At 48.7% G+C, this 19,164-nt stretch overlaps 1 long non-coding RNA gene across 2 annotated transcripts in view; it reads left to right on the top strand.

Moving 5' to 3' along the window:
* The first annotated feature begins 2,116 nt into the window (after nt 1-2,116).
* LOC142765315 (uncharacterized) overlaps nt 2,117-19,164 on the top strand; it is a 46,158-nt gene continuing 29,110 nt past the window's right edge. For both annotated transcript variants that reach the window (XR_012884174.1, XR_012884175.1), the window contains exons 1-2: nt 2,117-2,750; nt 2,822-4,182. This is a non-coding gene — a long non-coding RNA (uncharacterized LOC142765315). The remainder of the gene's footprint in view (nt 2,751-2,821; nt 4,183-19,164) is intronic.

Here is a 19,164-nt window from a genome sequence, read left to right as displayed (position 1 = left end):
GCTCTCCTCTTTTTTGGATGCTAAAAGCCTGAGAAATTTCCCGTTGGCTTTGTTCTGTGTAGGTGCCTAGATACTTTAATTCATTTTTTCGAAGCAATACCGAAGCCACGCTGACACAATGCTCTCCTCTTTCCTGGATGCTAAAAGCCTCAGAAATTTCCCATTGGCTTTGTTCTGTGTAGGTGCCTATAATCTCCTAATCTTTTAAAGATTGCTTCAAAATCACATTTTTTGTAATGGTCTGCAAGGTGGCTCTGCACAGACGCTTTCAGCGAGTGAGCATGTTCACTTAACCTATCATTTATGCATCCACCTGTTTGGCCAATGTAACATCTTCCATAAGTGAGGGTAGTCGAATAAACAGCGTTCCCTCGGCACTTAACGAAAAGTAGCACATGCTTTTTTTACGATTTTTTGCCTGATTATTCAGCGCTGTTACTTCTTTCTTTGTCAGTATCTACCAACCAGTCTGATTCAAGGGGCTAATACAATTCATTTATACTTGCGTGCTGCAAATGGTGACCTTAAGTGTGGTTCGTCTTCGAGCGGGGTGTTCTGCACATGCATGCACTCCGCGTGCATCCGCCGCGGCTCTACATGGTCCACTGGCGGCGGTGATAGCAGCGTCGCTTTTCACCGTGCAACTCCTGTTATCTTGTAAGAAACACAAAATGGAGCAGGACTGGATAATATATACATACTCCTAATTTTGAGGACTGGTGTGCGTAACAGCATCAGATTGTGTGACTATGTACAGCAATGTGATTGACTTTGTATTCTATAATTTACTCCGGAGCTCTCCGGCCGGGCTGTGCAACATAAATGTTTTTGTTACTTATTCAAAAAGAATGCTGGAATTGCACTATATTTCATGGTCCTTTCATTTATATCAAGATCTAATAACATGTTCTGGACAGTTGTCAATCCCTTTATAGTAAACAAGGCTTCTGCAGGGAAGCTGAAAGGTCATCCTTTTTTTTAGTGCTTACTTTGGCATTGAATAAAGTGAACAAGTCTTCTATTTATTTTTATTTTATTAGTGTCCTTCGTTTTATTGCCAGGGTTCGTGGCGGTTCTTGAAACCCTTGAAAACCCTTGAATTTCGATATGGCATTTTCAAGGCCTTGGAAACCCTTAAATTTGTTTGAGGAAACCCTTAAATTTGTTTGAGGTCCTTAAATGTCCTTGAATTTTGTCAATCGAAGTTCCCTAAGCCATAATTTGGTGGATTTTTTGCTTGCTTGGCAACTATGTGCTCTCTAGCCAACAAACCATCTAATCCAATCCAGTTCTTTAGCCATATTGCAGTGTTGTAGTGCAATGTACTCTTCTAGTACGCTGTAGCTGTGATAGCGCTTGCGTGGTTACAGCAGCAACGGAGCTAATCCTGTTTTTTTTTTTTTTGAGACTGTGCAAGAGTGCACGAATAGTCGCGTCGCTTATGGTGGAACTATCCCGGGTAAGTGCAAATTCCAGCCGTCTTGGTCATGCATTGCTGCCTATATGGAATTGATTGCACCATATACGTTAAAATTTCACCAGGCAAAGTGTAGGAAGAACTTCGACGTGTCATCATTGGGAATGTCTGCTCTTAAGTCACATGAAGAGTACGAAACACATTGAGAACACAAAAGTGACTACAGTCCATGGTAATTTGAGGGTGTTCATAGTGCCAATCATACAAATGAAATGCGAAGTACAAATTTTGTCATCTCCTGAGGTTTCAAGTGTTATTTTAGGTCCTTGAAAAGTATTTGTTAGGTCCTTAAAGCTCCTTGAAAATCATTGAATTTTGTTCCACTTAGGCGCTATGAACCCTGATTGCCGCGCAGTGGCTGATAGCATGTTAGCGGTCGCTAAGATGATCAGGCAGTTGTATTATGCAATGTGTTAAAACATACGTTTTTTTGTATGCAGAATGCCACTGCTGATCTGTTTTTACATTAGTTTTTCATAGTGTGTGACAAGACACAGCGAGATATACTCACCAATAGGGCCATTAAATATTGGGTGAAATACGTGATTCTTGGTGAGTGGGTGGGTGGGTGAGTGGGTGGGTGGGTGGGTGGGTGAGTGAGTGAGTGAGTGAGTGAGTGGGTGAGTGAGTGAGTAAGTAAAAGTAAAGTAAAGTAAGTAGAAAGGTAGGTAGGTAGGTAGGTAGGTAGTGGGTAAGTAGGTAGGTAGGTAGTGGGTAGGTAGTTAGCTAGTTAGGTATGTAGGTAGGTAGGTAGGTAGGTAGGTAGGTACCAAAAGTGCTAGCAGTACGCAGAGAAATGCTTTGCATTTGAAATGGCTTATTGCACGAGCTGTTTTTGTTTGAGTGTAACTGTTGTATTCCCGCCCATGCCATGCATTGTCATTCGTAGTAGTGTTGTCCTTGCATGTAGCATTGTTGGCTATTGAAAAGCTGCATCTACATTTGTCTCCTACAGTCACACACACTCAATCTTCAATGCCCCGATTAGTCCTTCAGTAGTACTGTACATTTCCAACACTTCATCTTGTGCAGTGTGTTTCTATCACTGAGGTTTGCAACATGGGTTTAAGGAAGGGTACTGCCTAGTGTCTCGCCATGGTCAACTGAAGACTGCGTCGTAGCAGAGATACTTGGTCAGATCCTTTCTGAAAAGTTTTTTCAAATTGTATCCTAAATCATGTAGGCTTCTTTGTCACACGTAAAAGGAGTGCTTACTAATGAAAAGGTGAAATTCCGTACTTTTTCTATGATGTCTTTGTATCGTTTGTAGGAGGCGTCTCTCATAATCATATGGTGGTTTTGGGACGTTAAACCCCACAAATCAATCATTATCGTTTGTAGGAGGAACTAGAATGTGAAAGTTGCTTAGCAACTGCTGTATTTCCTGCACTAACTGCACATTACTCAAGACGTAATCTTGTACACAGGAGCTTTGTGATGCAGGTTTACTGTTTAATAAATTGTTGCCCGGAGGGAAAGCCTCGGAGCTAAGAAATGACGAAGCCGTTTAAGGTGTGAAAGGAAAAGTAGAAACTTTAAGCCTAATTAAGAAAAAAAAAGAATGAAGTTGCAATGTACAGATGCAAGAAACTAAAGTATATCCTGTAAGCTGTCCAGCTATAATGTTTTTGAGAATCAACAGTCACGGGTGGCGTTGATGGTGTCGGTGGCTTGGTGGGTTGAGGCGGCGGACGCTGGCGATGTCTCAGCAGCTGCAGTCACGCGCTGACCAGCACGGCGACGCTTGGCAGCAGACGAGGTAGCCCTTGCCTTAGCAAGAACTGCGGCCACTTGTCGATGCTGGCTCGTTTCGAGTAGCTGATCACCACGCGGAAGGTTCCACCCTCCACGGGTGGTTCGGGATTGGAGTCGCAGCCCGGACACCTGGAATGTGACCTTGAACAGTCACGGCCGGAACGAACGCCTGGGACGTGACCTTGAACTGTCACGGCCGGATTTCTGGAAGGCCGCGTACTTCCGAGTACACTGTGGGCAGCTGGAGCGTCCTGACCTTGCCTGACTTCACGCGGTCAGGTCCGGAAGCCGACACCGCAGTCGCGCGACACCCAGGATCTGCACTCCAGCCAGCTCGATCTCGTTCTGCCCCCGACTGGTTTTTCTCTTCTTCCCTCTCGTGCATTGGCAGTGCCATTTTTCGCGCCAACTTCCTCTTCCTTTTGGCGGGCCAAAGTTTCATGCATGATGTTTCGCGCCAACGTCATTATCGTCTTTCCGCCGCTCAAAAGAGAAGCACCGCTGTCGTCGCCTACGAGCACGTTGTACATAACAACACGGTGCCACCACACTTCACAAACACCACCACGTCACTCTACTACACCACAATAGGCCCCTTTTTGGGAGTTTTTCTGCACGAAAAACTGCTGCTCAGTTCTTGGAGGAAGTAGCTCAAAACACACACACACACAGCAGGCCGAAAACCGAATATGTCCAGATTAATTATGTCGGCGGTTTACTGCATTGAGATGTAATCTCACCATGCTGAAATAGTTGCACCAGTGTACATAGTCACTGAATTCGGCTCATGTAATCCGTCCCGACATTTTCAGACCACTTGATGTGCTCTACATGGAATTCATATTCCTGCAAGGCCAAACTCCATCTCAAGACTCTGCTGTTGAGGTGTTTTGCCAGCGACAAATATTGCAAGGGTTTATGATCGGTCTGAACTACAAAAGGGATCCCGTGTAAGTATATATGAAACTTTTCTATAGCCCGCACAAGAGCTAAACACTCATGCTCTATAGCAGAGTATTTCTGTTCTAGAGGTAATAACTGTCGGCTAGCGTATTTGACTAGGTGTAACACCGAGTCATGATCTTGCATAAGGACTGCGCTTATGCATGTATCGGAAGCATCACTGCATATTATGAAGGGTCGTTTTACATCCGGAGCCTTGACGATCGGTACTTGGGTGAGCGCCTTCTTGAGGATTTCGAAGGCGGCTTCCCTCTCGCTGTTCCAGCGAACCTTGTTGCTTTCTCTTTTCTTGGTTATTTCGGTTAGGGGCTGAGCCTTCTCCGCGTAATGGGGTATCAAATCACGATAATACCCTGTCAGAACAAGGAAAGAGCGAAGTTGCTTCTTGGTCTCGGGTCGTGAAGCTTTTGCTATCTTCGAAATCGTGTCTTCCACTGGTTGAATTAGTCCACCTCCAAGTCTATGGTCAAGGAAAACTACAGACGTCACGCCAACTTTACACTTCTGGGGCTTGATCGTCAGTCCAGCCTCGTGGATCTTCCCCAATAGGTGCAGCAGGGTTTCCGCGTGTTCTTGCCATGTCGTAGTGGCGATGAGCATGTCATTGATATAGTGCACGACATTTGGTATGCCCTGTAGAAGGCGTCTCATTAATCGAGTAAAAACAGCAGACGCCGTTTTGATTCCAAACGGCTTGTACAAGAAATGAGAATGTCCTGATTGAGTGGAAAATGCCGTTTTTGGTTTGAAACTCTTGTCCAGAGGCACTTGCCAGTGTCCTTTGGTGAGGTCGAACTTTGAAAAGAACATTTTAGTTCCGATCTCCGCAAATATGACATCTGTCCTTATGATTGGTTCCGCGTCAGAAATCAAGACATCGTTAATCCGACGGAAATCAATGCAAGCGTGGTAGCTTTTATCTGGTTTCGTAACCAGCACCAACGGTGAATTGTATGGAGAGTCAGACCGCTCAATCACTCCAAGCTTGAGCATATCTTGCACCTCTTTCTCAATGACTTCTTTCATCGAAAAAGGCAGTGGATATTGCTGAGTGTGAATGGGCCCAGAGGTGGTCAATTGGAGACGGCATTCTGACCAATTTGTTTTTCCCGGTATTTCCGAAAAGACGTCTTCGTGACTTGCCAAGATTTTGCGAAGTTGGTTACGCTGGCTTTCTTGGAGGTCTCGGCCAAGCTTAACTGCTTCTATAACAGAGCTCGCAGTAGCCTTGAAAGTAGGTATTGGCGTATCGGTCTCTTCCTCCTCCACTACAATAAAGGTTGCCGACCGTGATGCGTTTTCAGGTTGACGCTCTTCATAACGCTTCAACATATTGATATGAAAGAGCTTAGTATCTTGGCCCATGTCCAACCAGTAATCAAAATTTTCTTTCTTTCCCGTGACCATAAAGGGTCCCTTCCACTGCATCAGTAGCTTGTTCTCTGTACTTGTAAGCAGTATGAGGGCTCGATCACCTATGTTCAGTTGACGGGTTTTACTTCCTCGGTCATAATACTTCTTCTGGGTCGCTTTGGCACGTGACAAGCTCTCTTGTGCCAATGATAGGGTCTTTTTTAAACGATCTCTGAGGTCTTAAGACATATGTATACATGGTCTTTACTTCTTCGCATATATCATCTCCTGTCCATAACTCTTTGAGTATGCTTAGCGGTCCTCGAACATGTCTGCCATACTCGAATGGCGAGAAGCCCGTACTGGTCTGTGGTATTTTGCAGTACGCAAAGAGCAGAGGTGCCAATAATCGATCCCATGACTTGGGTTCCTCTTGACTCAATTTCCGCAGCATTTGCTTCAACGTACCATTGAATCTCTCCACCAAACCATTACACATTGGGTGGTAAGGCATCGATCTAAGATGCTTAATGGCTAACACATCATCCACTTCTCTCATCAGCTTAAATGTAAAACATGACGCCTGATCACACAGTATTTCGTCAGAGAACGCAATGCGAGAAAACATTTCGATCAAGTAGGGTTCAGGCCATAACCACGCAGGACGTACTTCTCATGCTACAGGAGACGTTACTTAGAGTAAGGAGCAAAGACCTCAAAGCAATCCTAGCTCTTGACTTAGAGAAAGCTTTTGATACCATAAGCCACGCTAATATACTACACGAGATTCAGGAGGCAGGCTTAGGCCGCCGCTTCTATGAATACGTCCGCTCTTTCCTAAGAGCCAGAACGGCCACACTTAAAGTTGGGGATCTCAAGTCACACACCTACAACCTAGGCCCGCGCGGCACCCCGCAAGGGTCGGTGCTCTCACCGTTTCTTTTCAATTTAGCCCTCAGACAACTTTCGCAAAAGCTGAAACACATCAAAGGCGTAGAACACGGGCTCTACGCCGACGATATTACTATTTGGCGCACTGGAGGTAACGATGGACAAATCGAAGCGAGCCTTCAGGAAGCAGTCACTGCGGTACAAACATTTTTAAAGCCCACGGGCCTCAGACTATCGGCATCTAAGTCCGAGTTGCTGCTTCTGCCACCACAGTACGGCCGCACCAAAGCCGAACCTACCATACACCTCTCCACAATGGATGGCTCGGTTATCCCGATAGTGTCGTCGGTTCGAATTCTGGGCGTTACCCTACAGGAGAATGGCAAAAACGACTTAACCATCACATATCTCACCGAAAAAGCTGAGGCAGTCATTCACCTCGCCCGACGCGTCGCTAATAGACATGCAGGACTCACAGAAGAGAGCTTACTACGCATCTTTCATGCATTCTTAATGTGCCCCGTTCACTACGTTGCCCTGCGCTCACCCGTGGAGCAAATGCGATGAAACTAAAGTGGACAACCTCATCCAAAAATGCACAAAACGAGTACTTGGTCTACTCATGTCCACAAGCACGCAGCGCCTGCTAGCCCTTGGGGTACATAACACGTTCCAAGAAATCACCAAAGCCCACAGAATGTCCCAACTCGTACGCCTGTTTTCGACAGCTGCGGGTCAGGAACTCCTCTCACACATAGGTCTTCCTATCCCAACTCAAGTCAACGAACCAGAACCGTTAAAATCAAATCACGCTAAAATCACAGTGCTACCCTTCCCGAGGAACATGCACCCGGTGCACAATCAGACTCGAAGAAGGGCACGAGCTCAAGCCTTACTAAAAGCGACCAACCTACACGCAACAGACGTGGTTTTCGTAGACGCCGCTAAATACGTGAACAAACCCTACTTTGCAACTGTGGCGGTCGCCCCAGACAGAAAAGCTCTTAATGCTCTTACCGTAAAAACACAGAAAGCCTGCGAGGCTGAACAAGAGACCATTGCCCTTGCTCTAGCACTCTCTCAGCGCGACACAATATTTACCAACTCTAAACCCGCTGCACTGGCATACTGCCGCGGACACTTTGCCGGCGGCATTAAGAGTTCTAGCATCTGTTCCAAAAACTATAGACAAACACATCCACTGGTTCCCGGGTCATGAAGGGATCAACGTTCAACCAGGGGTCCCCAACGGTAATGAGCTGACCCATAACCTCGCGCGTGATCTTACGTGCCGCGGGGTGTCGCGGTCCGGCTCACTGGCCGGGGACACCAACTTGCTCCGGGAGCCACTCCTATCATATCACGAAATTTGCTCGCACTATAAGTTATTTAGAAAGGAATTCCCCTCACCTCACTCAGCACTAAATAAAGCACAACAATTAACGATTCGACTGCTGCAAACGCACAGTTACCCCAGCCCCGATATCTGCAGCAAATACCTACCAGATATAAGGCCAGAATGCCCCAAATGCCAAAATTCAAGGTGCGATTTCAGGGCAGACGCTCCTCGAAAAAGTTTCTTTTTTATTTCTAGTAATAGAGACTTGAAAAGTTTGTTATTAGTATAGCTTTTCATGCAGATTTCAAATATGCAATCATTTTTGTGTAGCTGCTATAATTATTGAGTTATGCCATAAACAATAGCAAAAAGTTACATTTTTTGTGGGCACTCTTTTATGTACTAAACTTTCAGTAAAAGCACTGTGTCTGATCTTATTTGACTTTTGGTAGATTGAAAAGTGCAAATATCTATATAGATATGTCACAGAAATATTGGAACCAAGAAAAAAAAATTGTATTGAATGACTTATTATTTTCAATCTCCCTTGAAACAATAAGCTAATATTTTCACAACTAATGCTGGTAGGCATTGCAATTTAGAGTAGATATTTGCATTCTGCATGTGTTGAAGAATATGTGTGCCAAGTTTCGTTACTATACAATGAATATAAGTTTCTAAAAGGCTGCCCGGAAAACGTGAAACTGTCAGAAAAAATGAAAATGAGAAAAACAAGTTTGAAAGTTCGCAAAGTTGGCATTTATTAGGAAATCATTCTTTTTGCATCAAATTGGGGCACAATGAAAAGTACCTTGCCTTGAATGCACTGCAAGTGTCTAGAAGTCCCCTGCACCATAGCTTGGTCCTTCACGGCTTTTGCGGTCAGTGTCCTCAACAAGAGCTCTCTTCGCTGTGTTGCGATGGTGTGCCCTCGCTTCTGCAGTTTGCTTCAGGTTCATCTTCCTGATGCGCATGACGTCACAGTGGTCACCATGTGTGGCCAGATCTTGTAAGGGGAAAATTCCAATGCCTTCGAGCACTTCTTCAAAGCCCCTGTGGCCTTTGTTGTACCAGAGTACAGCAAGAGCGGTGGCTGTCTCCACAGTTGTTCCGGAGGCGAACTTTGTTTTTGGACATAGCAGCCATATCTTGCTGTTCAGCGATTCGGCTGCATTCTGTGTCTTGCCATGAAGGCACCGAATAAGGAGTTTCTCCTCTGTAAGGCGCTTGTAGATAGGCATAATTGCCAATCCTTGAGCCTTCGTCAACAGTGGGGTGTGGCGTGGTGCAGGCTCCCACAGTGCTTCCGCACGCTTGTGCTTGCACCACGAATTTGGTCCCGCGGGGCAAAAGTTGTGGCTACTGGCACCATCACTGGAGCAGCAATGAAAATACGATGCCCATATGGCAGTGTACATATTTCGGACACTGTCATTGTTGCTCGTGATGGCGATCTTGTAATATGTTTATAGTTTTATTATTGTCGCATCTTTCAGTTTTTCGCCTCGTGGCAGTGGCGTTGCCAATTTCCGTAGGGCAGTTCCTAAGCGCTTTGCAACGTGGTTCGTGCACTCTTCTTTGTCAATGCGGGTGTCACAGTATACATTTGCCTCGCAGACTGCAGTGTAGGCCTTGCTGTCACCATCACTTAGGAAGCTGGTGAATCGCAGTGGAGTTTCATAAGACAAGGTCCTCTGCCATATATTGACAGCTGCCGCAGGTTCCATTGCATGGGATGAGCAGTCAGTGTTTTTTTGGCAAACTGGAAGATGAAAAGCTCGCCATATCTCTTCATCCTCCCCAAGGTCCCTGTGTATACTGCAAGCATGGCAGTAGTTCGAAAGAACTTCAAAATCGAGGCAGAGCCCCGTGTCGAGAGACACGACTGTGCCCACTCCATTGTGGCTTTTATGACCTCTTTTCTGCCAGGTGCCATCAAACATGACTGGCACATCTCTGCCGCCGACTGCGTCCTTCGTGATGTTTCGTGCCTGGTGCAAGTTTTTGCTCACTGCCGTCATCGCCGCACCATGGAGCTTCTTGCAAATGCCGTTGAATGTCTTGTGATGCATCAAGCTCGGAAGACCGAGAATCGCACAAAATCGTGAAAGTTGGTCGTGGCCTGCGCCTATAGCGCGTGCTGCCAGAACTGCCTTCACGTTTACAGCAAAGCTGTCACGCGAGCTGCCGCTGTCAAAACGAGCGCTCGTTCCTTGGTCCCCGGCCGAAGCAGTACGTCTCGACGTGTGCGTGAACGAAAGTGCAGATTCAGGGCAATCAGAATTTTGACAGCACAGTTCGAGGAATGCCGAAAGTCCTTTGCGCTTTCCAGCTGCCTCTCGCACGCCGAGCTTCCGTTCGCGGCAGGTTGGGCATTGCGCACCCGCCACAAGTGCCGTCAGCGCATTGATTTCGCAAAGCAGCATGTTCGCAGTAGCAGCATCTACCGGTCTACGTTCACTCTTGAAGAATCCAATCTTCCTTTGGGATGCACTGACGAATTCCATGGCAGCGGCTATTTCACAACCACTGTCGCAGGGTTCGGTGACGGTGTTAAGCCTATCCGAAGTCGGAGTGTCGGGGCGTTGGTCGGGGGCGACATCGTCGTTCGCTGTCGCTTTGCGAAGCGTCGGACGCCGTTTCCCCCGATACTTGTGGCGAGTTCTGAACTTTAGATTATCTGAACTGCACTTCTTCGGGCTTGCCATGATGCAAAAATGCAGAGAAACGCAGAAAAACTCGATCGCGACGTCCGAGGATTCGCTCTTTTGCCGGAGACATAGGAGGGGGAGGAGCGTGGAGCGCACCACCGTCCAATGGCGGCCTCGCGCTGTGTGCCGCGATATTCAAAACGCGTGACGTACGCGTTGTTTTTCTCGTTTTTTGTTTATTCTGCGTGAAGGCACGAGACTGGCTACTAGTGGATTATGAAGGATACTGCCTTCGCAGCATGCGTGCACGATTGCAAATGGCGGCCAACGCGTCGTTTTCGCGACAGGACGACGCGAACTTTGCCGTTTTTCGCGACTTTCGCGCATTTCTCGCGTCACCGCTGCCCACTTGGAAGCATTTTTTGATAATTTCTCGTGCGAATTTCAGCTTGATATTTTCAGAAGTAATAGATTATAGTCCAAGGATGCCAATACAGCCGGAAAAAAAAAGCGAAAATTTTCCGGAAAACCGCGACTTTTCGACCTGCGTCTCCCCTTAAGTTGGATTGACATATGTAGACATAGATGAAGCTGTGCAGTACTTCACTGCTTTTATTACTGATGCAGCAGCCAAGTGCATACCACAAACATCTGGTATGCTGGGCAAGCGACGCGTCCCATGGTGGAACATTGAGTGTCGGCATGGGCGAAAGGAACAGAACTGGGCATGGAGGTTACTTCGGAATTCAACGACAGCCGAAAATCTTGACAGCTTTAAGAAAATAAAGTCTCAAGGCAGGAGAACGCGTCGGCAGGCCTGAAGAGAAAGCTGGCACAAGTTTTTATCAGGAACAAATTCATACACACAAGAGGCTAAAGTCTGAAACATGGTTGGTAGGGTTGCAGGAAGACAAGTACACGCACTCCCACTCGTAAACACATAGGGAGACAGCCTAGAAGATCAGGCGAACTTCCTCGGTGCACACTACGAGCAGGTGTCTAGCTCGTCACACTATACTGAAGTTTTCCAAAGATACTAAGGAAGGATAGAAAAGCAGAAACTAGAATACAAGTGCACAAATTACGAGGCATACAACCTTTCAACTTGCTTCCCTGCTTCCTGGAAAGAGGTTATTGTTATCCCTATTTTGAAACAGGGCAAGGACACTTCCTCAGTTCAGAGTTATAGGCCCATATCACTTACAAGCTGCCTTTGTAAACTTTTTGAGAAGATGATAAACCGCCGACTTTTACATTTCCTCGAAACACACGATCTGCTCGACCGATTCCAGTGCGAGTTTCGAGAGGGTAGATCCGCCACCGAGACCATCTGGTGCGCATTAAGGGAGAGATTCAATATGCTTTTGTCCACAAACAGTACTTCCTCTTTGTGCTTCCGGATATCGAGAAGGCATACGACACAACATGGCGTCTTGGCATATTAAGAGACCTGTCTCACTTGGGTGTGCACGGTAGAATGCTTTCCATAATCGAGAGTTGCTTGTCCAATCGGACATTCCGTGTCCGTGTGGGCAGTATTCTCTCCCAAACATTTGCCCAAGAAACGGGAGTACCGTAAGGTGGTGTACTTAGTTGTACACTATTAATTATCAAAATGAATTCTTTGCACCTGTCGATCCCCCGCAACATGTTCTATTGCACATATGTCAATGACATCCAGCTTGGCTTTAAGTCATGCAACCTGGGGATGTGTGAGCGGCAGGTTCAGTTAGGTTTAAACAAAGTCTCCGAATGGGCAGAGGAGAACGGATTCCGACTGAACCCACAAAAAAGCACGTGTGTCTTGTTCTCCCGAAAGAGAGGCATGCACTCAGAACCCGACAATGAACTGAACGGTCAACACCTGTCTGTTCACGCAGAGCATAAATTCTTAGGCTTAATCTTGGACAAGTTGACCTTCGTACTGCACATGAAATATTTAAAAACAAATTGTTTAAAAGCCATGAATGTTCTAAGTGTGTTGTCGCGTACTACGTAGGGTAGTGACAGGAAATGCCTCATCAACCTGTATAGAAGCCTTATTCGCACCCGCTTAGATTATGGGGCCATTGTTTATCAGTCTGCGACTCAGTGCTTTGAAGATGCTGGATCTCGTGCAGCATTCGGGCATCCGCCTTTCTACGGGTGCTTTTCGCACCAGCCCCGTAGAAAGCCTTTACGTTGAGTCAAATGAGTGGTCGCTTCATCTCCAAAGAACCTACATGTCCTTTGTATATTTCCTTAAGGTGAAAGCAGACAAGAGGCACCCCTCATACTCTACTATTAATGACTTGTCGAGCTCCATTCTTTTTCAAAACAGGCCTTTGATAAGGCCGCCCTACTTAGTTTGCCTCACGGGTCTAGCTGAGGAATTTGGTGTCTCACTGGAACACAGTTTATTGGCTTCTGTAGCATACTCGCCACCTTTGCAGTGGCAGACTATAGAATGCGATGTGTCTTTCCGAGAAATCACAAAACACTCGCCCATTGCCCATATCCGAACATACTTCCCGAAACTTCAACACAAATACAGACATCCTGAGTTCTTTACAGATGCCTCTAAGTCTATCTCCTCTGTGTCGTACACTGCTGTCGGTCCATCCTTTTCGGATGCTGGCCCTCTACATCCAGAGACAAGTATCCTCAGTGCGGAAGCTTACGCGATACTTGTGGCCGCTAAACACATCAAACAACTACAACTACAAACAGCAGTAATTTATACGGACTCCCTCAGTGTGGTAATGGCTCTGCACAATCTTAAAAAACAAAAAACCCTGTCCCCGTCTCACTTTATTCTATTTTGTGCACACTCTACAGACTCGAACAACATGTTGTAGTGTGCTGGGTGCCAGGGCACCGTGAGATCCAAGGGAACGTGATGACGGATCAGCTTGCTGCATCCGTCCACGAAAGCATTCCCACTACACCCATATCAATCCTGGCCCTTGATCATAAGCCGTCTCTCAAACAAAAGCTCAGGGACTTCTGGCAGATCAAGTGGAAGAGACACACACAAAACAAACTACACATTATTGAGCCACACCTTGGCCATTGGCCGCCAGTATCAAAAACGCGTCATACAGAGGTAACACTAACGAGGCTCAGGATAGCACACACATATCACACACTCATATTTTTTGTCTGTTGATCATCCACCATTGTGTGACAGATGTGGTGAAGCACTAAGAGTCCTTCACATTTTAATCCAGTGCAAACAATTAGACACTGTAAGAAAACAACACTTTCGATTACCCTATCGACAACATATACCTTTACACCCTGCAATGTTCGTCGGTAGGGAACCACTGTTCACTCATAAATCAATGCTAGCTTTTCTAAGAGATGTCCGCTTTTACCATGTCATATACCCAGGCATTGCATAGCGCGACCTCTCAAGAGAGGTTGCTATTGGGGTGGCTACATTGAAAAGCAATTGCCTGTTGGTCCTTGGACACAAGGACCTTTTGTCACCAATTTTTTACTATACATGTCACGCCACTGTCATGATTTTAATACTTATATTTTTACCCACATTATAGCCAGGAATTTAAAGGCTCCTATACAGCCACGCAACATATCATTGTCCACATCTGTAGTCATTGAAATGGCGCTCTTTGGCCATCAATGGGCCCTTGCGCCATAAAGTGCCACACATCATCAAGTGCACAACCCGCAAGGCTGCATAAAATAATTTTGACAAGTTCATTTCGAATCAAGTGTGACCTTAAAATATTTCAATTCACTGGCATCATGGTACTTGGACATTTTTTGCTGCGGTGTGTGATTCGCGACATTGATCATGTTGCACATCTTGCATAGCTTGCATATTCAACATTCGATCACGTTTGACGCATACCCCAGTATCCCAGGTTGGAGCATGCACCACACACATTTACAAACAGAAATACATGGAACCTAAAGTTCACTATCTTTCTTTGTAATGTAACTAGCTGGATGTGTGCACACTGATCACATATCTCTCTCCTGGTCCCAGGAGAGCGCGTGAGCGATCAGTCCCAAGTAATCGCTCACGCGCACGAGCATGCAGGCGGTTTCAGGGCCAGGACCCTGCTTGGGGTCAGCACATGCGGGAGACCGAGACCCTCTTCAGATGCTGCCAGGTGCAGTATGTTTTGTTCAAACGGTGGTGGTAGTCCATCCTGCTATTTTCATGCTGTTTTCATGCTATTTTCCATGCTGTTTTCATCACTGTCCTTGAACGCTATATCACCACCGCGATGATGTAGCGCTACTGAGGGCGGAAGAGTGCGCCAAGCATCAATCAGCCCCAGCTCGTCGACCAGTTTGTGCAGCATGCCTTCGCCATTCCTATCTGTCCATTGGTTATTCAATGCGGCAAAGAAATCAAACAGCGCATCGAAGGACCTGATCTGACCGAGTCGATGGACGTTAGTCTCCTGTAGTACGATGATATCTACCTTTCTAGCACGAGCTAGCTCGATAACTGCGTTCGGTTTCGCGGCGCGCGAGAGACCGCGACAGTTGAAGGAAGTGAGTTGCGCGAAAGAGGCGAACAGAAGCGCGAGGGGAAGGAAACGGTGGTATGCGATCATGAGCTAAGCTGCGGACTCTCCCGCGACGGAAGAGACCGGTGTGAACGCGTACGACGTGTCCAAAAGCTCGTAACAGTGGCACGGGACCGACTTCCAGAAGTCGCACGGAGTCGGGCTCCCTGCGTCCATCTCCGATTCTTCGACAGTGGGAGACGACGAATCGTCGTTCACCGCTGCGGTTGCTGCGTGGCGTTTGTACTCGGGCGAGGCGCTCTCCAAACAGCTAGAATCAAACGAGAACGTTGACCTTTCTCTCGCGGCCGCCGCTGCCCGTGCTCGACTGCCGCCCCGCTTGCGGCGACGAGGTGACCTCCCTCGCCCCTTGACGAGTGAAGGAAAAGGCTCCTTCTCGTCGTCGCGGGGAGAGGGGGAAGCAGTTGCGCTGCCTGTTTAGGAGTTGAGGGGTGAGTCTCCTCCTTCCTTTTCTGTGCCTGGGCACATTTTTGTGCTTGCACTTGTGTTTTGGCGCGTGGCGCTGGCTTTTTCGAAGTGCTTTGAGGGGTCTCGACGGGTTTTGGCTCCTTCTGTGTTTGCACGGGTGTCTTGGCGCGTGGCGCCGGCTTCTTAGAAGCGGTCTGAGGGGCCTCGACGGGTTTTGGCTTCTTCTCTGTTCGCATATGTGGGTCGGCGCGTTGCGCCGGCTTTTTCGAAGCGGTCAGAGGCGCCTCGACAGGTTCTGGCTCCTTCTTGTCGCTTTTTTTCACCTCGGCTTCTCCTGGTGCAGCCTCAAGAGCTTTGCCCTGCTCCCCTTTGTCCGAGATTGTAGGCGCTGGCGCGCCCTGACCCTCCGCACTAAGCACGACCGGAGGCGCGACCTGCGGCACACTGGGCCGCGTGGCTGCCTCCGAATACAGCCTCTGCTTGCAGAGGTGTGGAGGGTGATCCCCGCCGCAGCGCTTGCAAGGTGCGTCGCAGGTGGGAGGCTCCCACTGCTGGCACCGTGAGCACCATGGCGTGGTGCACATTTTTCTTTCGTGACCCGGCAGCCTGCACTTGCGACACAAGCGCACGACGCCATCGTACTCGCACCGAACGACGTGCCGTCCACGTCAGTGATATTGGGCACGGGAGAACGAAGCTCCATGCGAGCACGTCGGTTTCCGGTTGTGATGCGGAGACCGGTCAGGTTGTCGTCCAAGATATTATGCACCTTGCCATAGACCTCAAGTGCTAATCTGAGCACTTTGTCGCTGGCCTCGGCGGGATACTCGTATACGCAAACAGAAACTGTCCGCAGCCCTCGATATTCAAAGCGAATAATATCGGTTTCCTTGACCTTATTGGTCGCGGAATCAGCTAAGAAGCGATCGACCGCGACCTTGTTTCTAAAAGTAACCTCGAAGTTGCTACCTCCGAAATCCTGCACGGATTTCAGATCGTTCTCTTTAAAGCGTTCGAGGAACGCCTTAGCCAGTTCCAGGTTGGTCGTACTTTTCGGTACACGACCGGCAAACGATCGGGCGAACCCGCGATGGCGCTACCATCGTGGCCTTCCACGTGGCAGCCCTGCTAAGACTAGGCTATGCTACTAGCTCTGCGCTAGCCTAACAACCCAGAGGGGCCCAGCAAAAGAGGTAAAAGAAAGGTCGCCCGTCTCACCAAGAGTCGCTGCTGGTAATCCAATAAAATCCAATAAGTCCAGGTTCTCAGGCGACATGACGGCTCCTGAATGGCAAAGGACGGCTTCGCCATTCTTATCTGTCCATTTTGGAGCGGTGCCTCTGAACATTTGACGGTCAATACGATCCAGCACGCAATTGAAATCCCCCACCAGTACGACTCGAGAGGGGCCGACTAGGTGGTTATCCAATACGGCAAAGAATTCTTTCTGTGAGCGGAAGTCGCCTGGAGCATACACGTTTACGATGGGAATGCCAGAATCGAGGTCCATCCACATTAGACGGCCATTAGTGTCCCTGAAGTAGCGCAGCACAAAACCAGTGAAGCGCGGCATCAATACGATAGCCACGCCCCACGAACCGCTCGCGCCATAACCCCAGTAGGGCCTGGTGCCAAACGTCGCGTCGAAGGACCTGATCTGACCGAGTCGATGAACGTAAGTCTCCTGTAGTACAAGGATATCTACCTTTCTAGCACGAGCTAGCTCGATAACTGCGTTCTGTTTTGCGGCGCGAGAGAGGCCGCGACAGTTGAAGGAAGCGATAGTAAGACAAAGAAAAGCCATATATAGAGATTAGAAAAAGTGCGCGAGTTGCGCGAAAGAGGCGAACAGAAGCGCGAGGGGAAGGAAACGGTGGTATGCGATCACGAGCTAAGCTGCCGACTCTCCCGCGACGGAAGAGACCGGTGTGAACGCGTACGACGTGTCCAAAAGCTTGTAACAGTGGCACGGGACCGACTTCCAGAAGTCGCACGGAGTCGGGCTCCCTGCGTCCATCTCCGAGTCTTCCACAGTGGTAGACGACGAATCGTCGTTCACCGCTGCGGTTGCTGCGTGGCGTTTGTACTCGGGCGAGGCGCTCTCCGAACAGCTAGAATCAAACGAGGACGTTGACCTTTCTCTCGCGGCCGCCGCTGCCCGTGCTCGACTGCCGCCCCGCTTGCGGCGACGAGGTGACCTCCCTCGCCCCTTGACGAGTGAAGGAAAAGGCTCCTTCTCGCCGTCGCGGGGAGAGGGGGAAGCAGTTGCGCTGCCTGTTTAGGAGTTGAGGGATGAGTCTCCTCCTTCCTTTTCTGTGCCTAGGCACATTTTTGTGCTTGCACTTGTGTTTTGGCGCGTGGTGCTGGCTTTTTCGAAGTGCTTTGAGGGGTCTCGACGGGTTTTGGCTCCTTCTGTGTTTGCACGGGTGTCTTGGCGCGTGGCGCCGGCTTCTTAGAAGCGGTCTGAGGGGCCTCGACGGGTTTTGGCTTCTTCTCTGTTCGCATATGTGGGTCGGCGCGTTGCGCCGGCTTTTTCGAAGCGGTCAGAGGGGCCTCGACAGGTTCTGGCTCCTTCTTGTCGCTTTTTTTCACCTCGGCTTCTCCTGGTGCAGCCTCAAGAGCTTTGCCCTGCTCCCCTTTGTCCGAGATTGTAGGCGCTGGCGCGCCCTGACCCTCCGCACTAAGCACGACCGGAGGCGCGACCTGTGGCACACTGGGCCGCGTGGCTGCCTCCGAATACAGCCTCTGCTTGCAGAGGTGTGGAGGGTGATCCCCGCCGCAGCGCTTGCAAGGTGCGTCGCAGGTGGGAGGCTCCCACTGCTGGCACCGTGAGCACCATGGCGTGGTGCACATTTTTCTTTCGTGACCCGGCAGCCTGCACTTGCGACACAAGCGCACGACGCCGTCGTACTCGCACCGAACGACGTGCCGTCCACGTCAGTGATATTGGGCACGGGAGAACGAAGCTCCATGCGAGCACGTCGGTTTCCGGTTGTGATGCGGAGACCGGTCAGGTTGTCGTCCGACATATTCTGCACCTTGCCATAGACCTCAAGTGCTCATCTGAGCACTTTGTCGCTGGCCTCGGCGGGATACTCGTATATGCAAACAGAAACTGTCCGCAGCCCTCGATATTCAAAGCCAATACCGGTTTCCTTGACCTTAATGGTCGCGGAATCAGCTAAGAAGCGATCAACCGCGACCTTGTTGCTAAAAGTAACCTCGAAGTTGTTACCTCCGAAATCCTGCACGGATTTCAGATCGTTCTGTTTAAAGCGTTCGAGGAACGCCTTAGCGAGTTGCAGGTTGGTCGTACCTTTCGGTACACGACCGGCAAACGATCGGGCGAACCCGCGATGGCGCTACCATCGTGGCCTTCCACGTGGCAGCCCTGCTAAGACTAGGCTACGCTACCAGCTCTGCGCTAGCCTAACAACCCAGGCGGGCCCAGCAAAAGAGGTAAAAGAGTGGTCGCCAGTCTCACCAACAGTCGCTGCTGGTAATCCGAAAAAATCCAATAAATCCGGGTTCTCAGGCGGACATGACGGCTTCGCCATTCCTATCTGTCCATTTTGGAGCGGCGCCTCTGAACGTTTGACGAACAATACGATCCAGCACGCAATTGAAATCCCCCACCAGTACGACTCGAGAGGGGCCGACTAGGTGGTTATCCAATGCGGCAAAGAATTCTTTCTGTGAGCGAAAGTCGCCTTGAGCATACACGTTTACGATGCGAATGCCAGAATCGAGGTCCATTCACATTAGACGGCCATTAGTGTC

This window comes from Rhipicephalus microplus, chromosome 6, assembly GCF_043290135.1.
Source record: "Rhipicephalus microplus isolate Deutch F79 chromosome 6, USDA_Rmic, whole genome shotgun sequence".
NCBI classification, from domain to species: Eukaryota; Metazoa; Arthropoda; class Arachnida; order Ixodida; family Ixodidae; genus Rhipicephalus; species Rhipicephalus microplus.
This window is presented reverse-complemented; position numbering and strand designations above follow the sequence as displayed.